Genomic DNA, 6000 nt, shown 5'->3' with positions numbered 1-6000 from the left:
CAGATTTATTATTCTAACTCTGGTCCTGCAAACAGTGGAGAAAATTATTACAACTGGGCAGTTGAAGTGCATATATTATGGGGTAGTGGATTATATATGCTACTATACATATTTACTTTTCTTACTCCAGTTCTACAAACACTGGGAAAGAGCATATATTTGTGGGTGTCAAATGAATTATTCTAGCTCTAAACTTACACATATTGGGAATAATTCATATATTTTGAGGTCTCAAATTTGCCATTATAACTCCAGCCCTACAAACATTGGGGGAAAGTGCATATATTTGGAGGAGTCAGTCTTTTGTGGTTGGCATGCCACATGTTTGCTCTAAGTAGGGCTGACTATGCACTTACAACAATGGCCCCAAGTCCAAAGGCAGAGGGAGTGGGTACACTGCCAGTGGAAACATGATGATCCACACAACTCAAGATAGAGCAGGAGGACCTGCAGTTTGGCAGACATGTAGCAGAGGACACTGTCCGTCAAACTTTAAGTCAAGACCTACGGCCTGATTTAGAGTTGGGCAAACAATTACGTGCTCCATGAAGGTGACAGAGTAAAATGCTCCATCGTCCTGATGGAGACCCTGCCTGCTAAATTCTGAGATGTTCACTGGCCCAGCAGACATTTTGAGCACTGTCAGAAACCACTGTCACTGTGGTTTCTGTCAATGCGTTTGATGAAAAGCTCTGTCAACATGATGGAGCTGCACAGAAAACGTACACTGATTTTTATTTTCCTTAACAAAATCCCAAAGTGGGATTTTGTTTTGGAAAAATAAAAAAACAATGCCTCCCTCACCTTCGGAGTTGTTATCCCATGGTGAGAGGGGACTATTGTGCAGGTCATTACCACCAAATTTTACCGGGCATGACAGATAGAATAAACTGAACATGTGTTCGTCCACTCTAAATCGAGTAGGCGGACACATGGTTGAAACTTTTGACAGCCCTTTCTTTGTTTGGGTTTCAGAGGTTTATATCGGTGGTGGTGAAGCAGTAGTTTCCACTGTCAACATAATGAAGGTTCACACATTTCTAAATCAATAGGGCGGACCTTCAGTTTGCGGATGGGGTACTCCATCGCCATTCAGATGGAGTACCCTGTCCGCCAAACTCTAAATTGGCCTCCTAGTATTCAAACTCTAGTCTCAATAAGATAGGGGAAAGTGCATATAATTGAGAAGGGGGGCATATTTACTATTTTTACTCCAGTTCTACAAATATATAAATGTGGGGGCTCATATGTACTAGGATAGTATATGTCCTTGCCCAAACTTATTCACTTCCACCTTTGTTAGTGGCATTTGAGTTAAAATAATAAATATGGTCCCCCACTCCCATTTATATTTATTTTTCCCATTGTTTGTAGGACTGGACTTAAAATAGTAAATACAACCTGCCCATAAATAAATACACTTTCCCCCGTTTTCATGGGAATGGAGTTAGAATAGTAATTCTGACTCCCACAGATATATGTGGTTCCACTAACATTTGTAGGATCAGACTTTGAATAGTAAACATGTCCTTCCCCAAATCTGTTCACTTTTTTAAAAGTTAGCTGTTATGGAGTTAGAATAGTACATTTGAACAGTGGCAGAGGAGTGTTGCCCCTCTGGCTCAAAGCCAGCAGCTGAAAAATAAAACAATATTTTATTATCATTTTATTTTTCATCTTCTGGCTGAGCCAGCATGTGCGGGGAGGGGTGGGGCTGGGTCATGGGAGGGTGGATGAGGAGTGGAGTGGAGTCACAGGAGTGCACTTAAAAGTGCGTATATCAATTTGCCCAGCCGTATTAGGGTGGCCAAACAGACATGCGCACTTAGGTTTCTCCAACCCAGCTCTGTTTGGCATGACAGCAGTGCCAGGATTGCCTAGAGAGCCTGTGCTGGTGTCCCAGGGACTGCTGGGACACCATCAGAAGAGAAGAGGAGGGAGGTGGCTGGCAGCGTTGGCAGCAGGACAGGTACTTATTTCCATGCTCCCCCATCCACCCAACTCTGCCACTTGAGATTTGCGTCGTCCGCCACTGAATTTGACACAACAAATATGTGCATTTGTCCCAGTTTAAGTAGGTCTGGAGTTAGAATATAAAAATGCACTTTCCACAATGCTTGTATTACAGGAGTTAGATTACTAAATCTGACACCCTCACATCAAAATATAATATAATCTATTCTCATGAATGTAATTGTTAGCTTATATTTTAGAAATGTTTAAACTTTACTTTGGGTTGCTATGTTTATCATTGACTATTTAAACCAGTGTTTATTGTTTATGTAATGTATTTTTTTAGGTTTGAAATGCAGTAAATTATTATAATTCTAATAACATTTGTTATATGAATATTTGGAATGTGTTTTCAGTTGTATGTATTTTTTTAATCAAATATGTATATTTAATGATTTAAATAAATGTACATTTTGTAATATAGTATTTCAATATATAAATATTTAATTATATTATCAATATCTAGGTACACCAGTAATTGTGTAATCAATATTTTGGTTAATTATAATGTACATTTTAAATTATATTATTGTACTGAAAATTGTGGTAGTAAATATTTTGGTAATTTCAGTAAGTATTAAAAATCAATATTTTGATATTATTGTTGGTCGATATTTCCGTAGTTGATATTTAGGACTACAAGCCTGTTAATGTGCTGTGTAAACTGCAATAAAACAACTAGATCATTTAAGCTGATAGCATGTCCCCTGCACACCCTAGACCATGCGACTCCTTAAATCTTGTTGGAGGGATTTGTTCAGTGCTTAATTTGTAAATAAAAATGCCGGTGCCCAAAGCCCTCCTCTTAAACATGCAGCTGCTGCATTTAAATGTGCGAGCACGGAATACTGAAGCAGCGTAATCCTGAAGCCATCTCGGGCCTCTTCAATCCATTTACTGCCACTCCCTGCCCCTCCCTGTCGCAAAATCCAAGTCGCAAAATCGATGCATCAAAAAATCGCAAATTGCGATTTTTCGCAGAATGGCATTTTGCACATGCAAAATACCACTAAGTGAAGCCAGGTGGTAACCAGGTGCAACCTATATAAAGAGGCCCAGAATGCCTCAGACTCTTTTCCACAATGGCTGCACTCTACGTAATGGCGAGGAGGATGAGGATCTTGGCAGGTTTGAGGAGAGGGAGGGAGGAGACAGGAGCGCATTTTCAGAGTGCGCATTACACTTTTTAACCAGACAGAGGAGGAAATATTTGAGAGGTATAGGTTGAACTCAGCCATGATACTTGATCTGATAGCTGAGCTAAAACCCATACTGCAGCGCAGAACATAAAGGACTCACAGCATACCCACCCATGAGCAGGTATTACGCTCCCTCCACCTACTCGCCTCAGGGAGCTATCAAGGGGTCATAGCAGCAGCTGGAGGGGTATCACAGAGTGCCCTCTCTAGATTTTTCAATGCATTTATCAACGCCATGCTGAGCAGGATACACCAGTACATCAGATTCCCCCACACCCCACAGGATATACAGCAGACAAAAATTGATTTTTACAAGATAGCAAAGTTCCCCCACGTCCTAGGTGCCATAGATGGGACACATGTTGCAATCTGTCCACCATCAGCCACAGAGTATGTGTACTGCAACTGTAAATACCAACATTCCATGAATATACAGGTTTTTTGCAATGCCTCCTACATCATAACTGATCTCGTGGCCAGGTACCCAGGGAGCACACATGATTTGTACATCTTTCGCCATAGCGGCATTCACACAAGACTGCTAGCTGGGGAGTTTGGAGAAGGATATCTACTAGGTTTTGTCCCTCTATGCAATGGCGCATTGATGGCGTGCTGATGTCAGATGGCTCAGTTGCTCATCATACCCTCTGTCCCTTTCAGGTGACAGTGCCTACGCAGTGCGCACCTACATGATGACGCCCTACCTCAATCCTGCAACACCTGCTGAACGGAGATACAATGCAGCACACAGGGCGACCCCAACGTGGTGGAGCGCACCTTTGGACTGCTGAAGAGTCCCTTCCGGTGCCTCCACAAAAGTGGAGGGGCACTACAGTACAGCCCAGAGACCACATGTAGAATAGTGGCTACTTGTGCAGTCTTGCACAATATAGCTACCACCAGGGGCATACCTGTAGAAATATGTGATACTGAATCTGATGAGGATGATGATCCCATACCACCCCTGCAGCCAGCAGACAGGACCAGTGAGGGAAGGCAAAGGCGTGCTGACATCACACACAACCATTTCAGATGTAAGTATGAATAAAACAAATGCACTGACCAATGTACCTGTAGTGAAGTAAATTTATTACCTTAATGTCAGGTAATGTTAGTCCAACGGATAGCAAACAAATTGAGTTAAAAAAACTAGAAACAAGAGAAGTCCAGAGTAATGCACTATTACTTCATGGTGTACTCATTACCCCTCTGGCCGCTACAGTTACTACTTGCGGCCACGCACACCACTCGGGTGCCCAGTTCCCTCACTGGCACCTCGATTGTCCACCTCAGTGGCAATGCTGTGCCTGGCACTGCGCCGTCTGGTGTCCATTGCGGGTACAGCTAGGCTGTTGAGGCTGGAAGTGTCCTCTGTGTCCCCCAGTCCAAGCTCACTAGGTGTGGCTGACCTCTGTCCCATGTGTTGTCAATCACATTTGTGATTTGGACAAGTCCGTGAGCCACATCCCTGCTGCTGTGTGCTGCCTCCACCTGTGCAGCCACTGCACGAGGTGCAATCAGGGAGGTTGAAGTAGCTAGCCTGTTGACAGAGCGACAGAAGCCCCCGAACATGTTTATGAATCGTCGCTCCTGTCTGCGGTGGCTCACTCTGTCATGGCGCAGCTCCTGGCATAGTTCCCACACAGCAGAAGTGAGCTCCCTTGTGTCCTGAGATGCCTGCACCTGTCCCTCATGCAGCTGTTCTATATTCGCATTCAGGCACTCAAGCTGGCGATGCAGGCCCCCCATGTTGGCATTATGTTGCTGCATTTGTTTCTGTAAACCAGTGATCCTTTTGTTCTGTATGCGCTGCTGCTACAACATAGCTGCTTCCAGCTCACCAAAGAAGGAGGGACCCACCCCGGCCTCATTTGTTTGTGCACCGGCATTTGTCGCCATCCTGCGGGGTGCTGTGGTCTGCTGAAAACTGGCCTCCTGCATCTGGGTGCGCCTGCCAGTTGGGGATGGTGTATGTGGCCCTTCCTGCTGCTCAAACGAGTCCTGACTGGCAGTGCCCTGGGCCTGCGTCGGGGTGGCACAATGGTGAGAGACCCACGCGTGTTTGAGTCTAAGGCTGGATGGGTGTCAGTCTCCCCTATGCTGATGCTGTGGCTGCTAGGCCTGGCCCACCTGCAATGACAATATGCAGCATGTCAGTCATGTTTGTTGCAAGTAAGGGCACACAATGGTAATAAAGGTACAGGTACTTCTCTTCACTGTGTTGTGGCTGTTGTGTTCTTCTGGGTGTCGCTCACTTAATTGCATTGTATGTGCTACTTTCAGCTCTGGGTTGTGGACTGCCACTCTCATAATGCATTGTTGTGCTACTTCTAAGATGTGGCATGGACTACTTCTCACAATGTTGTACATTACTTGCTAATTCCTAAGGGGCTTTTGTGCATACACATATGGGGTTACAATTCAATATTGCACTTACCTTGGCTGGTACTTGGTGTGCCGGAGGTGTCTATCTGTGTGACCCCACTCACTGTTTCAGGGAGTAGTGTGGACTCCACTAGGTCCTCTAATGGGGTGGATGGTGCCTCTGTGGGTGGACCGCCTCCTGTGCCCCTGGCCTCCTGCAGTCTTCTTGCCACCCTCCTTCGCACGGGACTGCAGGTCATACCACCTCTTCTTAATTTCGTCGACCGAGCGCTGTGCCACTCCAATAGCGCAGATCTTGGTTTGTATATCTGCCCAGGGTCTCCTTTTCTCACTCTCTGGCAACTGGAGTGAGCATTTACCAAAAAGGCGGTCATGGCTCCTGACCACCTCCTCTGTCAGCACC

The sequence above is a fragment of the Pleurodeles waltl genome, chromosome 11 (assembly GCF_031143425.1).
Source record: "Pleurodeles waltl isolate 20211129_DDA chromosome 11, aPleWal1.hap1.20221129, whole genome shotgun sequence".
Classification (NCBI taxonomy): domain Eukaryota; kingdom Metazoa; phylum Chordata; class Amphibia; order Caudata; family Salamandridae; genus Pleurodeles; species Pleurodeles waltl.
Note: the sequence above shows the minus strand (reverse complement) of the source record.